We start from the raw sequence: 25,792 nt of genomic DNA, 5'->3' as shown, positions 1-25,792 counted from the left end.
TCTCTGACTCGCTATCTGTGGGGGAATAAGCACCTCAGTGTCACCTGGGTGCATCCATCCGTCCTTCACAGCAGGTGCAGGTGCTGCCTCTCGGTGACTTTCCTTCCAGTGCTGAAACAGGGTCCCCCCTAAGCATCGCTACCTTCTGGTACTGGCTCGTTTGGGCTTTGGATCCAGGTTTGACTCTCTGGTCTGCCTTTTACTAAGCAGAAGGTGCAATCGGTCTACTGAAACTTTTGGAACCTTGGTTCTTAATCCGTGAAAGTTGAAGAGCAGGTCACCCACCTGGGAAGGGGAGCCCCGGGTAGGGCGGGAGAAGAAATAGTGCTGAGAAATGGCCCAGCCCTGTCTCTGGCACAGAGAAGACAGGTAGACTTTATCAGCTTCCTTTTTAAGTTGAGTGTTTTCATCTCTTTTAGGGGGAATTCCTGAAGTTTGGGTGGTCACACCTCTTGAGAACCTGGCCCCCACTGGGATGGTCCTTCAGGCAGAGATGCCGTTTTTTTGAAGCTCCTTCTTATGCAAATCTCACCTCATGCTCTCTCATGGCTTCCTTTATTCTCCTTTCTAATTTATACTTATGTATTTATAATCTTTTGATGATCTGCAGAGAGAACGGGAGGGCAGGGACCTTGTCTGCTGCATTCTCCACTGTGTCCCCAGCGTTTGGCACATGGTAGAGGTTCGGTAAATGTTTGTCGAGTGAACAAATGAATGATCAGAAACCCTGCATGGTAGTGGCACGTGTCTTTGCTTAATAAGACACGGGGGAAATGAGACCTTGCTATCTAATAAATGTAATTTCTCTAGGAGGAAAAATCTTTGCAAGCACAAGCCCACGTGATGTATATAAATAATTAAAACGGGCCCTTGGTGGTAAAAAAGTAATTCCTGGAGTTACATGGTCCGGATGAATTTTGCCTTTGTATGCTCTAGTTTAACGCGGCAGCTTTCAGAATCCGCATCTGTTGCTTTCACCTGCTGTGTCCTGTGGACGAGATCACGTCTGTGTTGCTTTGGGCCCTTGGCAGAGGTATTTCAGCTCAAAATCGATCCCTAATTGTTGCCCCTTGGATACTTGTCCATGTGTCTCTCTCTTCCTTCCTACAAGGCTGGGGGAAGGTTAGGGCCTCGCACTATTCTTCTTGTGCTTCCTTTGGGGCTACATCACAGCCTCAGTGTGTGTACGTGTGTGCGCACAGGCATGCACGTGTGTGCACATATGGACACACAAGTATAAGCACGTGTGAAGGCCCTGGGCAGACAGGGTTAGGAGGGTGATCTCCCGGGGAATAAATAAAGAAGCCGTGCCCATGGAAATGAATGCTAGAATTGGAGTCAGGTGGGTCAAGAAGAGAACGCACTATTGGTCATTGAAAGGTCCTCTTGCCATAGATGATAACTGAACAGAGAAAGTGTACAAGGGAACAAGGAAACGTTGATGAGAGAATCAGTGATGGGTATTGGGAAAAGATAGTGATTCTGATCCCTGTGCTGGGCCATGTGGAGGCTCAGGGTAACTGAGGTCTTCAACTGGTTCCTGTGGCCCCCTTTTCATCATTCCAGTGGGAGCTAAGGTTCTTCATCTCCACAAACCACAAACCACATCACAGTATTCTTTAGGACTAACACACGGGTTCCTTCGAAGGGTTTGCTAGATGAATGATCCCTAGTAATCCTTCCAGAATTCCTTCAGTAATGGGGATAGAGGTGGTGTCAGAGACGGGTAACTGTCTACTCTCCCCTTCCATGGCAAATGGTGAGATGGAAAGAGGTTGCCCAGCTAGCGACTGCATTCCTAGCCTGCCTTGTATTTGGCTGTAGTCACGTGAGTTGTTCTCACCAATGGAATGTGAGAGGAAGTGCGGTGTGTCAGTTTTGGGCCAAGGCTTTTAATAAAAGGAGCATATGAGCATATGTGTCCTCCTGCACCTGTTCCCCTTCTGCCAGCTGGATATATGTGATATCGAGGCCCTAGAGAATGAGAGGGGTGGACACTAGATGGAAGGTTCCTGGTGGAGGGGAGTCGCCTGCCGACTCGAACCCCTTCCCAGGTACGTGAGCAAGGAGTCAACTTTTACCGTGTCAGACCATTATATGTTCGGATCTATTTCTCAAGGAGCTTGGTCTACACTGAATGATACGGAGTACTCCAAGTATGAGCCCATGGAGTGGCAGGGTAGAGAAGACATTCCCAAGTCTGTGTATACATATTACAACACACACTTGTTCATGCCCAGACTCAGCAGCCTAGTCTCCATAGAGGTGCAAATGATCTTTAGTTGGGCTCAAGATGGTCGTACTTTTTTATTGTCAAAACTGTTTAAAGTTTATTTATTTATTTTGAGAGAGAGAGTGCGAGTGGGGGACGGGCAGGAGAGAGAGAGAGAGAGAGAGAGAGAGAGAGAGAGAATCCCAAGCAGTCTCCACACTGTTAGCATGAGCCCTATGCGGAGCTCGATCTCATGAGCTGTGAGATCATGACCTGAGCTGAAATCAAGAGCTGGATGCTTAACCAGCTGAGTCACTTAGATGCCCCTGGTCATCCTTTTTGCACAATTTAAGAAGCAAATGTTATGAAAAGATACATAGAACTCACTCTCATCTCTGCCCCCTCCACACTATTTACTGTCCTCCCGTAACATGCAAAGGGATTGCCATCTGTATTAGCTTCTTGTGTGTTCTTTTAGAGTTCATTTAAATGTATCTAAACAAATTTATTGAATATATAAATATATAAATGTATGATTGTATATGTACCTCATTTCTTACACAAAAAATAGCATACTAAGATGCTTTTCTGAATTTATTATTTAACAATAAATCTTAGACCCCTTTCTGTATCAGTACATGGAAAACTTCACTCTTTTTCACAACTATGTAGTATTCCATTAAAAGGCTTTACCATAATTAATTTAACCAGTTCCCTCTTGATGGATGCCTGAGTTGTTTCCACTCTTGTTACAGATGGTGTGGCAAAGAATAATCTTTTCACGAGTGCAGGAATATCAGTAGAACACATTTCTAGAAGGGAGATCATCGAGTCAAGAGGTAAATGTATTTACAATGTGATGGGTATTTGTTCCTCTCTTTTGAATCTGGTTTCTGGGAGCGTATAGGGCACGTTCAGGCTGGCACTGGGCTTTCATTTCTCGTCTCCTGCCATCAGCCAAAGCATTCATTTGAGCTGAGAGAGGGTGACCAGACCCCGGTCTTGGTGTAGTATCTTAGAACATGCCAATGTAGGAGCTACAGTCCTTCCAAATTCCTCGAGTCTCTGCCAGCCATAGGTGGTGTATCTGTGCTCTGTTCTCTTGTAACCCATCAGAGCTGTGGGTTTTGAGCTATTGTCTGCCATCTGTCAAATGGAGAATAGAGGCTGTCTGGCTGCCACAGGTTGGTGGTGACACACAAGTGATGTATATGACAGAGCTGCAGAAATTGTGTGGTTCAGAGCTGGGCCTCTGGACTCATTATTTGTGTTGGATTCCTGGCTCCCCCTTTTCTTAACTTTGTAACCTCGGGCAGGTGTTTAAGTCCTCGAAAAGACCTGAGTTTCCTCTGCTCTAAAATAGAAAAGATAAAAACAGAATTATTGTGAGGATTCTAGAAGATTAGCTAAAAAATTGAGCACAGTAGATGGCACACAGTAATCAATATGTGTTAAAGGATCTCGATGAGCAGCAAGCCTGATTTGCTCTTTCAATTACCAGCTCTTACAATTCTCTTCATGCAAATTGTAGTTAAATGATGTTTATAGGCCACCAGAAAGTTCCTAGTTCTTGTCACATCTACCCCTCTGATCAGCTCTTTGATAACAGACTGATCTAGGACAGTCTTGGTATATGTCAACTGAAGGCTTTTGGTTTGAGAGTCATCAGCTCAAACATGAAATAAACTTTTAATCCAAAAGAATGATAAATTTATAAGCAAATATCCCCTTCCTCTTTTAAGCTGCTTTTCAATTTGGCCAAACCAAGTGAAATACATGCTGTTAGTGCAGCACGGAGGAAGCTTAAGGGCAAAACAGTTTTTAACACGTATGTTGACTTAGACACATGCGCCTTGTAGATTGGTATCCACGATGGGTGATCTGGTGCAATTATGGTTCTAAGGGCCATGTGGTTTTTCATAGAGTAGACATACCCTTAGGTTCTAATTGAAGATCATCTTTTTGTCCTCAGAATTTAACTTTTAAGTGTGCTTGAAGCACAGGAGGTGCTCAATAAATATTTATTGAATGAATGAATGAATGAATGAATGAATATGCCAATGGAGAAATACTGTTAATAAGAAATAAAATGAAGGAATACACCCATGTATTTGGAGAGTATCAGCCTTCATTCTGTTGAGTGTACTTCATGGGTTATTATTTACTCTGCCACGAGTTGATTTTATTCAATAACCAGTATTTATTGTGTGAAGGCCTAGTGCAAGGGGCCGGTGGGTATACACGATCACCAACTCTCTGTGTTACTTAATTGATTTTAAATTAGAGGATCTTTTAGCCTGGCAGGAATTGAGATGTCATGGTTGTCTGACTCTGTAGCAACTTTGCTCCAGAATCTGTGCTGCCTTGAGGAAATGCATATTTTGCATTTTTGCATATTTTTTTGCATATTTGCAAAATATTTTTGCCTGTTTTCTACCTATTATGATCCAGGTATGAAAATCATCACCAAAAGGCTGTCTGGGTGGCTCAGTCAGTTGAGCGTCTGGATCTTGATTTCAGCTCAGGTCATGATCTCACAATTCTTGAGTTTGAGCCCCACGTTGGGCTCTGCACCGACAGCGCAGAGGCTGCTTGGAATTCTCGCTCTCTCCCTCTCTCTCTGCTTCTCCCGCTCCTTTCTCTCAAAATAAATTAAAAAAACTTAAAAAAAAAAGAAAATCATCACCAAATAGGAATAGGAGTGAAACACAGGAAGTCCAACTAGTAATTCAGGCATTGAGTCTGAGCTCAAACATCTTACTGCCCTCAGACATCCTTCATCACTGTGAGGAGGGAGATAGAAAGGGAATGGACCAGCCTGGTGCTCCAGGGACTTACCCAGTTCCAGTGGCCTCTGCCCTGACCCTAAGCCTTAGCCCCACTTCCTGCTATTACGTTGTCAACAGTTAAATGCAACCCAGCTCAGTTCTTTTAAAGGCAGTGACCCACTCACCTTTTGAGAGAAGACATTACTGTGTTCTTAGCTGCCAACTGACTTCTGCCCTTGGCCACCCAGCAGGACCTGGCAAATTGGATCCGAGCACACATGATATGGTGTGACCTTCAGCAAATATGCCCTGAAGTGAACACCCTACCTTTATGTTTATAACGATTATGTTTTCTCTTTAAATGCAATGTGTTAGCTTATATTCTTTTATTTTTATTACTGGTTTGTTCTTACTGTCCTTAGGCTAGAAAGCACGCAAAACCAAATTTGCTGATTTGTAAAAACTCTGTTTTGGGGTGAAGATGACTAATTAAAGACCACCCCACTCCTCAATGCCTTCAGTAGTGGGCATTTTTCCTTAATAGCAGAGAAAGGAACAGGTGGAAAGCTGTGGTGAATTCTACCGATACCCACACGCAGAGAGGTCTCTGCTGCAAAGGGAAGTGAACAGCCATCTTCCATTGAGCATTGACTGTGCCAGCCACATGTGCTATGTTCTTTACCTCTCATATAAGCTTAGTTCTTACAAAATCCTGTGAGGGAGTCAATCTCTCATTTTTATGGATGAGGAAACCAAGGCTCAGAGACACTGATGCATAACAGATCACCTAGCTGTGAGTGGTGAAGAGATGTTGATTCCTTCATGGGCTCCATCATCAGAGGCAGATACTGAAAACTCTGGGCCAGATCTGACTTGCTTGGTGTATGGTGCTTACAAATAATCGAAGTTAATTTACTACATTTAAAATCCAGGAAACTTCCTATAATCTAGACTTTGGGTTTCTCCTGAAGAACATCACTTGTATAGTGCTATTGGCTGAGTAGTGGCTCCTCTCTCCGGTGGGGAGAACCCTTCCTGGTCACCACAATCCCCATCTGGTCCATTTTATGAATTTATATCCTCTGCCTAGCCTGTCAGCCATTTGAGTCTGATACCTTTGATACAGATTTCTCTGTGAGTAATGGTAAGGTGTGTGGTAGGGGAGAGAAGTGGAGGAGAAGGTAGGGGTGTGAGGGATGAAGGGTGATGTGGCAGAGGACAGAGTGTAGAATATTCTGAAACCAGCTCAACATTTCCAAGCTGGGTTAGCCATTTGGATGTTGGACAGTGTGGGGTCAAATGAAAGGGCTGCACTAGTTGAACTCTGAATTTCCATCTTCTATTGAGGTTTTATCTCACCTGCAAAACCATATTCTTTCTTTGTCGTAAGTGGATTTGTCATAATTGCTATGGAGAAGTGACTTCATTGCCAAGGTCACCGTTGAGCAGTAATCTTGGGTTGATGCTGACCAGCACCAATAAGTTCACAATTCCAGGCTTTCTGCGGTATTCTACATAAATGGTGCCCTCTGGAGCTGTGCCACATGGCAGCCAGACCGGTGGCATGTGCCACTGTTCTAGATGGATAAGATAGTTAAGAGTCTTCCTTGGGGGCTGTTAAGTGTAGTACAATGATGTAGACTAGGAAAAGATATGTGGATAACTACAAAATGAGTTAGTCATTTATGGAGTGCTGGAATAGCATCCATGAAAAAGTGTGTAAAGCAAGAATTGGTGTTTCAGATTTAGATAGGAAGAGATTGAAAGCTGTCACATTGCTTCTCACTCTGGATAGTTGTCGTGAAAGAGGCCTATGCTTATGAGCTGACTCATGGTGAAAGGAAGCTGCTAGATGGGCTGATGTCAGAAATAGGAATGAAGGAAAAGAGGAAAGGCAATATTTTCAGGGAAAGAGACTTTTTCTAAGAATTTTTCCTTTCGTATTAAAAAAAAAAGCTTTGGTGGAGCATTTCTTTTGGCATGAAGACAATTATTCCAAAAAACCAGATTGCTACCTCATCTTTGATGCCCCCGACTGATTTAAAAGTCTACACACTAGGGGGACATGCAAATCAAGACTACAATGAGATATCACCTCATACCCATCAGAATGGCACTAAAATCAAAAAGAGAAGTAACAAGTGTTGGCGAGGACGTGGAGGAAAAGGAAGCCTCCGGCACTGTTGGTGGGAATGCAAACTGGTGCAGCCACTGTGGGAAACAGTATGGGGGTTCCTCAAAAAGGTAAAAATAGAACCACCCCCATGATCCAGCAATTGCACTACTGTGCATTTACCCAAAGAATACAAGAATACTAATTCAAAGGGATACATGCACCCCAATGTTCATAGCAGCATTATTTACAATAGCCAAGATATGGAAGCAGCCAAAGTCCATTGATTGATGAATAGATAAAGATGTCACACACACACACACACACACACACACACACACACACACACACACACGGGAATATTATTCAACCATAAAAACGAATGAAATTTTGCCATTTGTAATAACATGGAAGAAGATAGAGGGTATAATGCTAAGTGAAATAAGCCAGTCAGAGAAAGACAAATACTGTGTAAGTTCACTCATATGTGGAATTTGAGAAACAAAACAAACAAAGAAAAAAAAGAGAAACTCTTAACTATAGAAAACAAACTGGTGGTTACTCGAGAGGAGGTGAGGGAGGAGAATGGGTGAAATATGTGATGGGGATTAAAGACCACTTACGATGAGCATTGAGTAATGTACAGAATTGTTGAGTCACTATATTGTACACCTAAAACTAATGTAACACTATATGTTAACAATATTGGAATTACAATACAAATCTTAATAAGATATCTACACACTAGGAAGATTTTCATGTAATATTCACATGTATTTTGCGCTAGTCAAATTTTTCTTTTCCACCAGCTCAGGTAAAAACGACCTCCTCCTCTCCCTTTTTTTTAAAAAAAATTAATATATATCCAATTTCAAGTGCAAAAGAGAGCAACGTCAAGGACTTTATGAAGAAACAGGAAGCATTCAGCTTTCAGCCAATTTAATCAGTGTCTTAGGGCCTAGTTGACTCGTTGGGCCACCTTCGAAAATAAACAGACTGCTTAGGATATGGCACTGGAATGGGGGTTTTTAGATACTCAGACCCTGGGACGCTTGTGCGGGCTGTTGAATAGGCCCCCTTTAGGATTCTGCCAGACAGGTTTCTTCTGAAACATGACAGCAAGACACTCTATAACACACTCTTCCTTTCTCGTGGGTTCCTGATTATGCCATCTTCTGCTATAAAAGAATCAGCCTATCTTTTGCTCCATACACCAAGTTAAAAAGCACAGTCATGGAGAAGGATAATGAATCCCAAAGAAAACTCGAATTTTATAGTTACCAGTGTCCCATCCTGTCCCCTCAGAATTTACCTCTGTAAGACAAAGGCTGCTGCTGTGACATCTGTAAATCTCTGCCCAACAGATTTTTATATGGCCCTGGGAGAACAAGCCTGTGGCAAGGCAAGCCAGAAGATCGGTGTCCCAGAAGCAGAACTCAACCAATCATTGTTAGTAGGTGGTGGATAAACACCCCAGATTCTCATGCCTTAGGAAAGACAACTCTGATGTTTGTGTCCTACACTAACTCCTGGAGGTCCCTCTAAAAACCCAAGCTGTAGCTGTCCCAGCAGGAACTTGTTGGATAACAAGTTGGCTGCCTTCCCTTCCTTGCCTCATTTTCCCACTCTGCTGGTGTTCCCCAGATCACCTCCGGAATCAACCATTTGTGTTAGAATCTTTGTGTCACGGGGTGCCTGGGTGACTCAGTCAGTTAAGCATTTGACTTCGGCTCAGGTCATGATCTTGCGGTTTTTGAGTTCAAACCCTGTGTCCGGATCATTCTGTGTCTCCCTCTCTCTGCCCCTCCCTGACTCGCACTCTGTCTCTCACTCTCTCTCTCTCCCTCCCTCAAAAATAACTAACCATTAAAAAAATCAGAAAAAAATGAAAAAGAATCTTCGTGACAGGACCTGATTTTGGGAACTCCAAACTAATACATATGTTAAAATGATGGAGAGGAAGCCCCAGAAAAGCAGGGCCAGATGACCACCATAGCTGTGAAAGAGAGACCAAAGTTTTAAGGGGCAACCACTGAACCCGGTGAGTTTAGGACTCTTCTAAGTTCTTTCTTTCTTCTCAGTTGCTCTGCTGAAAATGAGGCCTTCTATGTTTATTAGAAATTAGGAAGGCTGGGGCACCTGGGTGGCTCCGTTGGTTAGATGTCCGACTCTTGATTTCGGCTCAGGGCATGATCTCCTTGTTCATGGGATTGAGCCCTGCATTGCGGATTGGGATTCTCTGTCTCCCTTTCTCTCTGCCCCTCCCCCACTCTCATGCACGTGCACTCTCTCTCTCTCAAAACTAAATAAACATTAAAAAAAAAGATATTAGGAAGACCATAGTAAAATTGTTGACGTGTGATGTAGAGTACCTAACAGAGTGCCTGGCACATCATACATGCAGATAGTAGCTTCGAATTCATGAACATGGTCATGTCAGACATGTTTGTCAACAACCCCCCTCAGTCATTTCGTCGTATGTCGCTGTGACTTCGGTTCTCCACGTCCACCACTCATCTCGGGCTGTCTGGTTGATTTTCTTTCCGGTCCAGGTGTGTGTTTTATATTCACCCACGTTGACCCTTTTCTTGTTCGATTTCCCTATTTCTAGTTCCTGGAGTTCTGTTGGCCCCCAGTTCTTTCATCTCAGTCCTGCTGCTCTGCCCAGCTTCACACCCCCCACATTTTCCCTCAGGGCCTTCTCCCTGTCCTCATCCAAGGCACTGGTACAGCTCTTAACCAGGAGTGAAATTAAGAATCGGGGCCGGAAATCGCGTGGCCGGTGCCACCACTCCCCTTTATCTTGGGAGTTGTTGGATAGCAAGGAGAGAGAGTGGCTCAAAGTAGCATAAGAAAAGGAAGATTTCTTTTAAGCACTCTGAGACATTGCACATACTCTTAGTTCACTCTGCCATCTGGATCCTCATGATTTCCGGTTTCTGCTACAGCGAATGCTGCATCTGCCAGCCCGTGCAGACTTGGAGCTCTGCTCACTCACTGAGGCTCACAGTGAGCGGTCATGGCTGCCCTCAAGGACTTCCCTAGACCCCGAGACCACTTGGATTTCCAGCTCGGCTCCATATGTTCGCATGCCTCTCAGACTGACCCGTTTTGGTGCAAGTATCCACATCTGTTTCAACCATCTGTGGCCAAAGGCAAAATCACATTGTATGATGAACTGCCCTTTAAAGATTCTGAGTGGGACAGTTTCTTCTTGTTGAAGTATGAAAGGGAAGAAAATGATTGCACGTACATCTTGAGTCCCTCCAAAGGCCGAAAATGCCTCTAGAGTCAGGAGGGCATTCATGGGGTTGACTCTGGAGACAGCAGCATTTCAAGGCCTCACAACCTTCTAGGTAGGCGGGCTATGTGGTTTCCATAGAAGACATCTGAGTCAATACGAATGTCTATTGGGAGCCTACTTTTATTAGGAAGGCATTTATTTATTCATTACTGAGGAAACCCAACAATTTCCTATAGTTCCATTCTGATTTTAATTAGAATATTAATCAGCTATGCTCTGCACAGTTTTGGCTAAAAATCCACAATGCAATATACTAAAATTCCTAGGAACAGAGCCAATTTAATTTGTATTAGATATTTTGCCCCAGGTTAGCATTAGGAACTTATTATTGCATGTCTCGTGCAGCTATTATTATTATAAATGTGCGTATTGTGCAAATTAAAATCATATTTTATTCAGGGAAAAACCTCTCTGTTTGCTTGATTCCTAGTGACTGTGTTTCTGTTCCTGAGAGAATTCAGTACTTGTGACATCTCTCATGGTAGGTCTAGCAAGGAAATGCCTTTGGGATGTTCAGCCACTTACCACTTCTGGAAGGACATAGTTTACCCACCGCTTCAATGGCTGCACTGAGGACACAGAGGAGGACCAGATGATGGCAAGCACTGTGTCTTTGTTCAAGGAGCTTTCAGCATTTGTCATAATGTATGACAAATATAATGGGGAAGTACAGGATGCTATGATATACTCTGTGGGGGGCCTTAGCCTTGTTGAGGGAGTCAGGAAAGACCCTCCAAGAGGCTAGGATGTGCAATCCAATTACTTAACCTGACAATTAAGCAGAAGTTGGGAGGATGGGGTAGGGTATGAGAAGAGTGAACCAAAGTTCAGTGTGGCTGTATTATAGAGGGTGCAGTGAGGATTGGCAAGACCAGAACTGGAGAACTAGAGTGGGGTCAGGTAATGGAGAATGTTGAAGCCACGGCGTGGAATTTACCATAAGGAGTAATGGGAAGTCAATGAGGCCCTTAGTAGAGAAGTAGTATGAGGAGGTCTGCATTTTAGTAGAATCCCTCTAGCTAAGAAGTGGAGCATGGGTTGGAAAGAAATAACAGTAGAAGCAAAGACGTTAGTTAGGAAATCATTTCCATCATGCAGACAAAAGAAGATCATGTCCTGGTCTATGGGAGTATCTGTGGAAATGGAGTGAAGTGGATGGATCATTCGGGAGGTGAAATTGGTAGGTGGTGACGATGACTTAGATAGGCAAGTGAGAAGAGTGACGGACCAAGGCAGAATTCCAGGTTTGCTTGAAACATCTTGGTGGATGATGGTGACAGTTACTGAGATGAGAAATATGGAAGGAAAAACATTTTTATTTTGGGGGGACAGGTGCTGGGGAGAGGAAAGGTGATGAGTTCAAATTTGAACATGTTGAGTTTGAAGGCCTGGAAGATCCATAGGTGGTGCTGTCTTGGAGGTGAGTGGATACACGGGGCTGCTTTTCAGGAAAAGAGACCTGGAGGGAGATAAAGACTGAGAAATCTCAACACAGGGATGGTCTTTGAAGCTATGGATTTTGTTGGCGTATTCCAGGAAAGCATATCCCTTGAGAAAAGACGATGCAAGACCGAGCCTTGAGCAACAACCTGAGGGCAGGGAAAAGAAGAGCATGCAAAGGAGACTGAGAAGAAGGGTGAAGAGTGGCTGGAGAGAAACCAGGAACCACTGGAACCACCTGTGCTTAGAGAAATGTGTCCTGGACCTGAGAGGGCAGTCAACAGTTTCAAATGCTGCTAAGGACTCGAATAAGATGGTGCGTCAGAGAGCTGAACTCAGTCCCATATGGCTACAACCTCAGAGTACAGTAGCCAAAGGTCTTAGCCCCCATTCACCCCTGCATACTTACATTCAACTTCTTGTCCTTCTTCTCTCTTTTTGAGCTTACATATATTTTCATAATGAAAAGAAACATATCCAGTATCAATAAATGTTCAGTGTAGTGAGTGGGTTTCCACTTGAACTCTTTGTCATTTTGCTTAGAAATCTTCATCTAGAGATATATAATCATTGCTTTTCTGTGCTCACTGTTTTCACCGTCACGTAAATGTTCATATTTATTTGGTAGCTGCATTAAAGTAGCTGTTCTCAGATGAGGTCCCTGGTACAAAATCAATAGCCTCACCTGATGTGATAAGCAGAATTCCAAGACGGCCCCTACATTCCTGACTCCCCGGTGTACATGCTCTCTATAATTCCCTCCCTTTGAGTGTGACTGGCACTTCTAAATATAATGAGATATCCCTTCCACGATTATGTTAATAAGAAAAAGGGATTTTTCAGATATAATTATGGTATCTAGTCAGTCAACTTTGAGTTGATCAGAAGGGAGATTATTTGGGTGGGCCCAACATAATCAATTAAGTCCTTTGGAGCATCTGGGTGGCTCAGTCTGTGTCTGACTCTTGATTTCGGCTCAGGTCATGATCTCACGGTTCATGGGTTCGAGCCCCGTGTTGAGCTCTGTGCTGATGGTGTGGAGCTGCTTAGGATTCTGTCTCCCTCTCTCTGCCCACTCTCTCTCTCTCTCTCTCTCTCAAAATAAATAAACTTAAAAAAAATTAAGTCCTTAGAATTGAATTTTTCCTCAGGAAGGAAACCTTCTCTGACAAAACAAATTCAACGCACGAAAGAAATTTCTCTTGTTGGCCTTGAAATGAAGAGAATTGTGGGAAGGGCCATGGCGAGGCTACGTGGCAAAGGACCTGAAGGTGACTTCTAGTCCCCGGATAACAGCCAGCAAGACAAGGGGCCCTTGACTCTACACCCACAAGGAGGTGTATTCTGCTGTCACCCACCACATGAGCTTGGAAGACGACTCTGAGTTCCAGAATGGAATGCAGTCCACTGACACCTTCATACCACTGTGCCAACGGCCAATGCCGTTGCGGGCTGTCCTTGCAGGTTGGGGCCCATAAGTCATGCCCCAATGGGTTCTGGATGCAGAGAGTTCCCTGCCTTGCTCAGCCTCTGCTGTGCACATCTCCTTACTGTCCTCTCCCCCTACAGTCCCTGCCTGGATCCCTGGTGATCCCCCGTCACCAGCACAAGTGTAGCCAACGTCCTAGTTTCCACCAAGAAGTCTGAAAAAAGAATCAGGTGGCCTCTGGTCATTCAGTACAGGCATGGGCCCTGAGGAAAATTAGCCGCAGCCATGAACAAAACCCACTGGAAGGAGGGAGGGACAGTGTAATTCATTTAACCCCTCCTGGCCTCAGTTCCCCCATGGAAAATGAGGGAACAAGAATGGTCCTTGATTTGGTGGGGGCTCACACCTGACTCTGTCCTTCCAGCTGTGACCCTTGGGCCAGCCCCTTCCCTGCTCTGAGCCTCACACCCCTCACCAGGTTCTGAGCGGCAAGGAGGGAGATGTAAACCAAAGGGCATGTGGAAGGTGCGGGCAAAGAGCCCTGTGGAGATGGGTGGCTGTTCTTCCAGAATCTAATTTTATTTGACTCCCGTGGTTTCTCCAGCCACCGTGACATTTTGGCAACATGGCGGTTCAGGAGTGGGGCTCTGGGGCCAGACGGCTGTGTTGAATCCTGGCTCCGCTAATCCCCAGCAGGGGGATCTCAGCCAGTAGCTCAACCTGCATGCTCCCCGCTGTCCTCACCCGTAAGTGGGTCGGTAATAGAACCATCTCAGCGGTCACGATGAGGAGTCAGTGAGTTAGTACACGTAAAGGCTTCAGACTATTCCCAGTGATAATCCCTGCCCTCAGAAGATGCTACTCTTGTGGGGCGCAGGCGGGAATAATGACCAGAGAGGCATCCAGGGTGCAGGGAATAAGCTGTTCCCTGATCTGGGATGTAGCTTTACAGGTGTATTCTGTATATAAAAGCTCATCGACCCGTGTGTGGAAGATACGTGCACTTTCTCTATATCATGCCTCCAGAAAGGTGTTTTTTGTTTGTTTGTTTTAATTAGTGCTTGGGAATGAGCAAAATTCCTAGGAAAACTCCAGGCTTTCACAGGCTGTGGAATTGATGTGGTATAAGGCAGATCAAAAGGCTTATAAAGGGCTTCCTAGGTTACAGGAACCCAGCTTGTCTGGGTTATAGGTTGAATAAATAGAGAATTACACTAAGGTATTGATGTGATGTGAAGACAGGACAAGGGTGGCAAGTAGGAAGTCCCAGAGAAGTTGGGAGACATCTAGAAGCTCAGGAGGTGGTGAGACCTCTTAGGCTCTGTGGTAGGGGTGGAGTCCCCTCCCCCACCCTTGGGTACCCTTTGTGACTAGTCACTCTGTGATGCAGGCATGGAACACTCTAGAACAGAGCACACATCTCACTGCCCATTGCCTAAGACAGCAGTGTGCTTCAGGTGATGAAAAACTATCTCCTTTTTCTGGGGACAGTGAGACATGGGGCTTCAATTCCATTTTTTATTTTTAGGGTATGGTTGGGCTCCACCCCCTATCATTCTTCTTCCTAGAGGGCAGCCAATTGCTACCTGTCTTCGGAATAAAGGAGACATTGGAAAGGTAAGGGAGTCAAGGCCCAGATCTATCGAGATCGACTTTTGATTTTCCTGCTCCTGTCTCCAAGTTTGCAGATAAATTCTGTTGGCACCAAGGGACATCTGACATGAGAACACTTAAGAGAGAATAAAACTATCATGTAGGAATGGTTTAGAATGCTGACTGAGGTTTCCAACTCATAGACCATCTTTCTTGGTCTGATTGAAGATTTTCTTGATAAAATTCCAAAAGCAGTGATTCAGTGACCATGGAATGGATTAAGGGAGCTCAGGACACATGATGAATAGTGTGCTCTAGGTTTTGCTCATCAGCTGCCTTCCTATCTTTGGTATCCCTGGAATAAGTGTTTCCTTTGTATTAGGGACAATCTCAAGAGCAATGTTGAGCTTCTGAAAGCCTCTGGAGAGATGTCAGAGCCCCCTCTCTATTAAGGGGCAGAATTCTGATGGAGCACCAAGCAATTGTAGGCCTGAGACTTTGTGCCCCTCTTCATCTGAGGATCACCAACACAAATATCAATTGAGAGTCATGTTAAAAAAACTTTTCTTTGAGTTTTTCAAAAAGGAAAAAGAAGAATCCACTTTAAAGGTGAATGTCTTATTCCAGACAATATGATGCATTTCTCCCTCTGCTTTCTACTAAATACAGCTGCAAACTCTGGACATTGTAAACATATGAAGGCTCTGAAAGATATAGAGAAGGTTGTGGGTCAGCTGGAGACCTCATGAGTCAAGGAACAATGTGGCTGTAAGTTCTCTGGATTTTCTTTGCCTCATTATGTTCCAGATTGGCTGTAACCCTGTCCACTTGTCCAGAAGCTGGCAACTCAAAATGCCAATGGACACAGACAAAAATAGGCCCATGAAAAGCCTTCTCTATCTAGCCAAAGGACTAAAAGGTATGGTCTGGAAGGATGGAAAATGTTTTGATAATTACCCTGAATCAGTTAAACAAATCATGCCTCTTCCTCACCCCCAGCAACCTAGCTTCTACCCTCATCCGGTTCTCCCACCACTCTTATTCAACATAGTGCTCAAGTCCTAGCCAGTGCATTAGGGCAAGAAAAGGAAATAAAAGGCATAAAGCTTAGAAAAGAACCCTCTTTTTGTAGATGACATGCTGGCTTATGTAGAAAATTCCCATAAATCTACATAAAAATTTCTAGAACGAATTCATGAGCCAAGTAAGGCCACAGGTAGATCAACATATAAAAGTAAATTGCATTTCTTTAAAAAAAATTTTTTTTTAATGTTTATTTATTTTTGAGAGAGAGAGAGAGATTGAGTTGTGGAAGGGGCAGAGAGAGAGGAAGACACAGAATCTGAAGCAGGCTCTGAGCTGTCAGCACAGAGCCCGACGCGGGCCTCAAACCCACGAACTGTGAGATCATGACCTGAGCCGAAGTCAGACACCCAACCAACTGAGCCACCCAGATGCCCCTTAAAGTAAATTGTATTTCTATATGTTGGCAATGAATGCACGGAAACTGCAGTAACATGCCATTTATGGTTACTTAAAAAAGGAAATCTTTAGGTATAAATCTAACAGAACTTGTAAAGACCCGATGCTGAAAGGTACAAAATGCTAACAAAAGAAATTGAAGATTTAAATAAATGGAGAGACATTTCATGCTCATGGATTGACAAAGTCAACATAGAAAAGATGTCATTCTCCCCAAATTAATCTATAGGCCAACACAATTCCTATTAAAATCCCAGCAAGATTTATTTGTAGAAACAAGCAAACTTATTCTAAAATTTAAATAGAAAGGCAAAGGAACAAGAGTAGCTAAAAGGATTTTTAAAAAGAAGTGAGAAAAATCAGTCCACCTGATTTTAAAATGTACTATATGGCTATAATAATTATGGCAAGTGTTACTGGCACAGTTATGTAGAAATACAAATCAATAGAACAAAGTAGAAAACCTAGGAATAAACCACACTGAGTTTTGATAAAGATGCAAAAGTACCTCATGGAGGAAGGACCATCTTATTTATTTATTTATTTATTTATTTATTTATTTATTTATAGTTTTTTAACGTCTCTTTTTGACAGACAAAGAGAGACAGAGCGCGAGCAGGGGAGGGGCAGAGAGAGAGGGACACACAGAATGTAAAGCAGGCTCCAGGCTCTGAGCTGTCAGCACAGAGCCCAATGCAGGACTGCAGGGCTCCAACCCACCAGCTGTGAGATCGTGACCTGAGCAGAAATTGGACACTTAACAGACTGAACCACCCAGGTGTGCCCCAGGACCATCTTTTTAAACAAATGGTGTTGGAACATTTGCATATTCATAAGTCAAAACAAAAACAAAAACAAAAAAATCCCCAAACCAAACCTCAACCTAAACCTCACAACTTATATAAAATTTAACTTAAAATGGGTCATAGATTTAAATATAAAACATAAAGTTATAAAATTTTTAAGGACTCCTGGGTGGCTCAATGGGTTAAGCATTGGACTTTGGCTCAGGTCATGATCTTGTGGTTTGTGAGTTCGAAACCCCATCGGGCTGTCTGCACAGGGCCACTTTGGGTCCTCTGTGCCTCTTTCTCTGCCCCTTCTCCGCTTGTTCTCTCTCAAAATAAACATTTGGGGGAAAAAATCATAAAAATTTTAGAAGAATACATAGCAAAAATATTTGGGACCTATAGCTTCATAAAGAATTCTTAGACACAATATCTAAATCCATACAAGGAAAAAATGATAAATTGGACTCCATTGGGGCACCTGGGTGGCTCAGTCAGTTAGGCGTCCAACTCTTGATTTCAACTCAGGTCGTGATCTGATGGTTTGTGAGCTCAAGCCCTGCGTCAGGCTCGGTCAGAGTGGAGCCTGCTTGGGATTCTCTCTGCCTTTGCCCTGCTCACACTCTGTCTCGACTAAATAGGTGAACATTAAAAAAAATTGGACCCTCTCAAAATTTAAACTTTTGCTTTGTGAAAGACCTTGTTAAGAAGAAGAAAACACAAGCTACATGGAAAAAATATTTGCAAGCCACATAAATGTCAAGGGACACGTATCTAGAATATATAAAGAAATCTCAAAATTCAACAACTATCCAATTAGAAAATGGGCAAAGTCATGAAGTCAAAAGCCATGATCTCACTGAGAAGGATATACAGATGGCAAATAAGCACACGAAAGCATGTTGCATACCATTGGTCACTAGGAAAACACAAATAAGGGCCATGATGAGATATCACTATACGACAATTTGAACAGCCAAAATTAAAAACAAAATGCTATACCAAATGCTGGCAGGGATGCAGAGAAACCGGTTCTCACAAATTGCTGGTGGGAACGCAAAATGGTATTGTCACTCTGGAAAACGGTTTGACAATTTCTTAAAAAGGAAACATACACTTGTGGAATGACCCAAGAATCACACTCCTAGACATTTACTCCAGGGAAATTAAACTTAGGTCCATACAAAAACCAGAACATGAATGTTCTTAGCAGCTTTATTTGCAATAACCCCCAAAGAGGAAGAAACCAAAGTGTCTTTCAATGAGTGAAAGGTTCGGCAGGTCCATCCATACCATGGAATGAACACAATAAAAAGGAACAAACTATTGATACACCCAACTTGGATGGATCTCAAGGGCATTATGCTGAATGAAAACTGCCAGTCAAAGGGTCACATACTCTGTGATTCTGTTTATGTATGTCATTCTTGAAATGACAAAATTATAGGTACGGAAACGGACTAGTGGTTGCCAGGGGTTAGGGATGATGAGTGGGAGGAAGTGTGTTAGGCAGGGTTAGTAGGAGGGAGATCTTTGCGGTCATAGAATAATTCGGTACGTTGATGGTCGTGGTAGTTCAAAAATCGAAACAAGTGGTAGAAAGGCATAGAACTGTATTCACACATTGTACCAATGTCAGTTTCCTGATTTTGGTAACGTACCATGTTATCTAACAAATAACCCCTAGGGGAAACTGGGGGAAGGGTTCATAGTGCCTCTATTTTCGCAACTGTCTATGAATCTGTAATTATTTTAAAATAAAGGGTTAAGGGGCGCCTGAGTGGCTCAGTTGGTTAAGGGTCCAGCTCTTGATTTCGGCTCAGGCCATGATCTCATGGTTCTTGAGTTCAAGCCCCACATCTGGCTTTTTGCTCTCAGTGCAGAGCCAGCTTGGGATTTTCTCTCCCTCTGCCCCTCCCCTGCTCTCTCTCAAGAAATAAATAAACTATAAGCAAAATTAGAATTAACAGTTAAAAAATTAAACAGTAAAATGCCTTGTAAGTTTACATTGATACTGTCCTCAAATTTAGGATTACAGAGTAGATCTTCCTGACCTGACATAAAGTGTCGCCTTCCCCTGCGCGGAAAAACATTCTCAGTGACGCCACCGTGACTGCCTGTTTTTTTTTTGTTTTTTTTTTTAACCCATCTAATAAAACCTGTTGGGTAATAATGTCAATGCTTCCTTGACAATGTAGTTACTGAAAGCAGGAATTTTGCAGTTATTTCTTTCTTTAAAGATAGACCCTGCTAGACATGTTCAGGCAATTACTTTAGAGTCATTTGGAATATTTTTTTCTTGGGATTGTTACCGAGGTGTATATATGTTCATTTGTTGTTTTGATTTTAAGGATTGCACTTTAAAATTTTAATTTCATTTTGAAATTATGTTAATTATTTGCGTGGTTCAAGTCAAGTCCTCAAAACTAGCTGTATTAAGAGAAGACTGAATTTTATTCCTTTTATTCTCCTCTGCTTATAGGTAACCATTGAAAAGGCTGTGTGTGGGCGTCTGGTTGGCTCAGTTGGTTAAGCTTCAGACTCTTGATTTCAGCTCAGGTCATGATCTCACGGTTCGTGGGTTCGAGCCCCACATTGGGCTCAGTGCAGAGCCTGCCTGGGATTCTCTGTCTCTACCCCTACCCTGCTTGCACTCTTTCTCTCTCAAAAATACATAAACTTTAAAAAATTTGTGTGGCTCATCCATCCATTTAAAAATATGCATTTGCATATATATGCATATTTTTATATCCACCACTTTTTAGGAGCCATGCAAACATCACCACATTAAAATTTTTTCTTAACTATTTATCCTGGCAACTACTTCCTTATACTATCTTTTGACAGGTGTATAACACTCCGCTGTGTGGATATATTATATTTTACTCAACCACTTTTCTATTGATGGGCACTTACATTTTTTCCAATTTTCTGTTAATATATATGACACAGCAATAAAACCTCAGATGCACATATCTTTTCTTATTTTTGCCAGTGTATATTTTGGATAGATTTCTAGAAATGAGATTGCTGGATCAAACAATAATTTTTATAGATAACAGATAGCTTTTGATTTGCTAGAAAACAACAACAAAATGAAACACTCAGTGGAATGCAGAATGTCAATTCTGTGAGGATAACCATGAATTTTGCAGCGAGTTTTTTTCACTGCAGCGGGAGGCTCCATCACAGGAGTGGTCGCTGAGGAGATTTGGAAGGTGAGCCTTCTGCTTGTCCCACCCGCCCCTGCGTGGCCTTTGGGCAATGAGCTGAATCAGAAATGCGGGCAAATATCCGTGGTGGTGCCCAGAAGGGTACCAAGTTATTCCTGGGACTTCTCTGCCCTCCAGCCTGGAGAAGCCCAGGTACTACCTTTTGTGGCCACCATTATCCATTCCTTGACATAACGGGACTCCCCTGTGTCACAGGCATCAGGATCATTCAATCCACCACCCTAGGAAAGCTGGATTATTGGCAAAGTTGAGAAAACTGAGATTCAGAAAAGACAGGTCTCTTTCTCAAAATGAGAAAGCTAATCAGCCGTGGGAGCTGGGTTCAAATCTTCGTTGGTAGAAATTCTGGAAGATACAGTAAAGATGTTTCTCTGATCTCTTTCTTTCCCCCAAATTATCCAAAATCAACAAGGAGAACAAGAAAAATGATGACACATTTGAAGCCCTGAATCACAAAACACCAAGTCAGAGAGAGGAGGGAAGAAAGGTTCACAGCTTAGTTGACAGGATGAAGCTTAAAACTGGTTGCCAGGTGTGCGAACGCGTGACTGTGAATAGGGGTGTGCGTGTGCGAGGGTGTGTACACACGCTTCGTTTGCTTGTGTCTGTCACGCAAAATGCAGGAAGGGCTCAGATATGGGGGTGACGCAGGAACTTTCCAATGCTGGGTGAGGTGCAGCATGGGAGACAGTGAGTGGTTGTTTGAAAGCCGGTATAAGAAGCAGGTAGATATTAGAGTCTCATTCCACTTATGCAGGAGGCTTAGAATTTAATCTTTGGAGAAACTGACCCAGAGGACAGGATGCTGGACTGGGGAAGAGAGCTATGTCTTGATTTGCCTTAACAGGAAGTCAATAGGAGGCACCTAAAATTGATCAATCTGGAGATAAGAGCAAACGCATACCATTTGGAGACACGGTGGGTAAAGCCTGGAACAAAATAATCCAAAGTATTAAAAATGATTGCTGAGACAAAAGGGAAGAAATGGTGACCAGATAAAACGAGAATGCTCAAACGTTGGTGATCGCTGAAACTGGTGGGATGACAACCTCATGGAGATGTAGCAACCTCTCTGCTTTTGAGTAGTTTTGAAAATTTCTGTAATTAAAAAGTAAAAATCAAGGGCCGCTGCTGTAGCTGTGCCGCTACTCTGATTGTTAAAACACCACTTGACTTTTGAAGCCGTTTGCCAGGACTTAACCCTGATAGGAAGATAGCAACCAACCTGGTTTGTCCGCTCGCTCCCAAGCTCTCAAAACAATGAAGCAACACAGCTTGAGGTCACGGCAGAGCCCTGGTGTCTGGGGCAGCCTTGGAAGGCTGTGGGCAAGTTGTCCAGCCTCCCTGGGCTTCAGGTTCCCAATCTGTAAAATGAGGCGTCTGGACCAACTCCAAAGTCTGTAGTATCAGGATTTAGCAGGGCTGGTCTAGACTATGGGAACCGAACGGGACAAGGTGGGCAGCAGGGGAGTGTTTTAAAAATTCTCTGAGAAAATGAGGGTTAAAAAAAGAAAGCGAAGATTTGCTGCTGTCAAAGAATCTTAAATTAAGGATTGCTTCCACTCGTACTTATTTTCTTCTCCAGTGCTTTGGAATCCTCTCCAGCCAATTTAGAAAATGCCCCTCTATGTTCTGGGAGGATTATATTTCAATAGGAGCAACATTTGATTATATGGAGGAGCTTAGCAGGGACCGGTGAACCCCAGCATTGACAGTGACTAATGAAGGCAGGGCCAACAGTGTGTGAATGGGGACGGGAGCTGTGTGGCTGTACTTGCACCCTTAGTTAAATCGAAGGGTCCAATTTGGTCTGCTGAACAAACATTTATGGAGGTTTATTGAACACAAAATTAATTTAGGAGACATTAATCTAAAGCGAATGTGACTGACAGCCGCAGTGGCAGTGTTTAATGGAAGACAGAGTAAAAAAATGAGCCCTTCTTTTTGCTCAGAAAATACGAGCATCCCCGGGGCTTTCACAGACTTGAATCTCTTCTTTTGAACGGCACAGCCTCCAAATAGACCAAGCCAACAAAACAGAATCCTCAAGAACCCATAATCTAAGAGAGAAACGTCCTGAAGTCACGTTGGCTTCCGGATGAGGTGTCCTCTGTCCATTGGCACATCTTCTCCTCCTGCTTTTTGTTTTCTTTGTACGTGTGTTTGGCCTGGGTTTATGTTACATTAGACTGTAACCTGGCTTCTCACAGTGTGGTGCCCAGGCCAGCACTGTCAGCACTTCCTCGGAGCTTGTTGGAAACCCAGACACTCAGGTGCTGCCCCCGACCTGCTGAATTTGCATCTGCGTTTTAACCAGATTCCCAGGCAATTTGTAAGTACATTAGAATTGAGAAGCTCTGTTTCAGAAAATTCCCTCTTTCATGAGGGCAACATGAGAACAGACTAACCTTAGTCATCCAGAAAACTCTTCCCCTCCAAATGATAAAACTAAAGACCAGTGCAGAAAATTTGAAAACAAACAAACAAACAAAAACAAAAACAAAGATGTACAAAGGCAAAAAGTCATCTGCCATCTTGTGAAGCCAATATGACCACCAACGAACATTTTGGAATGTGTTCTATGGATATGGTGTATATTTTGAAATACAAAAGGCAGTCCCTCATTCATTCCTTAAGTCATTGAACAAACTCTATGGAACACCTAGTAGGCACTGGGTGCTGGGGATACAGTGATGAATGAGACTGATACAGTTAGGGTTAGGGTTAGGGTTAGGGTTAGGGTTAGGGTTATTAACATGAAACCACGGGAGCCTTAACTAATACCACACCAGGGATGGTAACCTGCTGTCTCCACTTACCCAGTCTCTGCCTTCTTGTCTCCCATGTCTGTGTGTCTGACCCTCAGCTCCAGAGAAACATTCTCCCCCCGATCTGCCCTCATTGGCCTTCCCTTATCCAGAAACTTCCCCTCTAATCTCCCTTTTCTTCCGGTCTTGTTAATTATAAGATTACTGACATTTACTAAGTGCTTACAAAATATTAGGCATTGTACTAAGTACTCTGCGTGAATTATCTTTTATCCTGGCGACAATCCTATCGGGTAGCTGCTATGATTATCATCCCCAATTTATGGTTCAGGACGTTGCCCTGGGTCACCGAGGTAGTGAGTGGTGGTCAAACTCCAGGGCTATCGTTGAGTGGATACGTAGATTCATGCTAGAGTGTTAATGGGTAGTAACTAGCACGTGTCTCATCTGAGCATTTAATAGGGAACTTCCAGAGAGCAGACAAGATACCTTACCCAAAGGAATGAATCTCTAAGTGTAACATTTTAGGAAGAGGGGAAGATCAAGAGGGGTGGACAGACGTTAGAAGACGATCTTCCATGTATACCTTATTTCAGATCACTGAGTTTTTTAGTGATGTTGTGGCTTTGTTAGAGCTAATGGGAAAACACCAAAAAGAAGTTCCAGTTAGTGACTCTAAAAGCCCTTTTAGAAATTCGACCTACAACCTCGTCTGTTTTAAATTCCCAGCAAGGCAAATGTACATGAGCCTGAAGTCTCCTCAGTCTTTAAGGCTCAACCAAAACTTAACGCTCTTGAAGTCTTTCCTGCGTTTCCCAGGCTGAGCTGACCCTTCCCTCCTTGCTGTAACATGATCTTTCTACCACCTAGTTATAGAACCTGGTCTCTCCAAGCTTTGGTCTCCTCATCTATACGATGGGAATCATCACAGGGTCTACGTCACAGGACTGTGGCAAAAGGCTGCAGGAGGCCTGTTTACAGTTCAATGGCCAGCCAGCATGTGGTAAATACTTAATGATGGTATTTATGGTTCTTTTCATAGTGCAGCTTTTTGTGCGTCTCTATCTCCTTTTTGACTTCCAAAGAGCAAGCACTGAATCTTACTCATTTTTTATACCTCAAGGAGCAGAGATAGACCCAGAATTGGGGTGCAGTGAGTACAAGTACTAGCAGAAAAGGAAAAGAATATTATATCAGGCAAGAAATGAAGAGCAGGATTTCATTTATGGTGATGCCTCATGCTCTGGAGCATAGATGTGGGAGAGGACCCGTGGTGTTTATGGACTGTTGAATAAATGTTTTGCATGTTTCCAAAGCATTGAAGAGAAATCCTGATGAAATATTTGGTGATCTTGCCTCTCCCTTTATATTGGTGGCTAAAGTGAATGATTTGAAATACTCTTCAGGGTCAGGTTTTGTAGTTACAGGTTTCAAGAGAACTTGTCATTGATTTAGGGGAAATGCAAGCTGATAAGTGAATTGGAAAATGCCTAGAAAAAAAGGTTAAAGGGGGGTTCCTGGGTGGCTCAGTCGGTTGAGGGACCAACTTCGGTTCAGGTCATGATCTCACGGTTCATGGGTTCGAGCCCCGTGTAGGGCTCTGTGCTGACAGCTCAGAGCCTGGAGCCTGCTTTGGATTCTCTGTGTCCCTCTCTCTCTCTGCCCCTTCCATGCTCATGTTCTGTCTCTCTCTTTTTCTCAATAATAAATAAATGTTAAAAAAAATTAAAAAGAAAAGAAAAAAAGGTTAAAGAATCCAGTATTAGTTGATATTAGAAGAGAAAACCTTTCCAGTAACTCCACTACTGGGTATGTACCCAAAGAAAACAGAGCCACAAATTTGAAAAGATACCTGCACCCCAATGTTTATTGCAGCATTATTTACAATAGCCACTATATGAAAGCGACCCAAATGTCCACTGGTTAATGGATAAGGAAGTGGTATATAGATACAATGGAATGTACTGATTGCTCAGTCATAAGAATGAGATCTCGACATTTGTGACAACATGGGCAGATCTAGAGGGTATTGGGCTAAGTGAAATAAGTCCGACAGAGAAAGACAAATACCACATCATTCTACGTGTATGTAGAATCTAGAAAACACACCAAAAACCAGAGTCTTAAGTACAGAGAACAAACTGGTGGTTGCCAGAGAGGAGATGGATGGGGGGATGTGCAAAATTAGATGAAGGGGATTAAGAGGTACAAGCTTCCAGTTATAAAATAAATCAATCATGGGGATGAAAAGTACAGCATAGAGAACTTAGTCAATAATATTGTAATAGCTCTGTGTGGTGATGGATGATGACTACACTTATCATGGTGAGTACAGAGTAATGTACAGAATTGTCAAGTCAGCATGTTATATGCCTGAAACAAATGTAACACTGTATGTCAATTATACTTCAATAATCAAAAAACAGACAAAAAGGAAAGTAAAAGAAATAGAGGAACAAAAAAGACTGAAGATGTATGGAAAGCAAATAGATGGCAGTCGTAAATCCAACTATATCAGTAATAACATTAAATATATATGGATTAAAAATCCAATTGAAAGTCAGAGATTTCCGGATTGAAAAAAGAAACAAAATCCAACTATGTTCTGTCTACAGGAGACACATTTTAGATTCGGAGATGCAAACAGATTGAAAAGAAAAGG

The 25,792-nt window shown here is 43.0% G+C and overlaps 1 long non-coding RNA gene across 2 annotated transcripts in view; it reads left to right on the top strand.

Annotated features, from left to right (window-relative positions):
* The window catches only part of LOC109248800 (uncharacterized), a 40,640-nt gene extending 28,945 nt beyond the window's left edge, over nucleotides 1-11,695 (top strand). For both annotated transcript variants that reach the window (XR_002072262.2, XR_002072263.2), the window contains exon 4: nucleotides 10,042-11,695. This is a non-coding gene — a long non-coding RNA (uncharacterized LOC109248800). The remainder of the gene's footprint in view (nucleotides 1-10,041) is intronic.
* The last annotated feature ends 14,097 nt before the right edge of the window (nucleotides 11,696-25,792 follow it).

The sequence above is a fragment of the Panthera pardus genome, unplaced genomic scaffold, assembly GCF_024362965.1.
Source record: "Panthera pardus isolate Hobbes unplaced genomic scaffold, ASM2436296v1 HiC_scaffold_16, whole genome shotgun sequence".
In the NCBI taxonomy this organism is placed as follows: domain Eukaryota; kingdom Metazoa; phylum Chordata; class Mammalia; order Carnivora; family Felidae; genus Panthera; species Panthera pardus.
The sequence above is the reverse complement of the archived record's forward strand: the minus strand, read 5'-3'. Positions and strand labels throughout refer to the sequence as shown.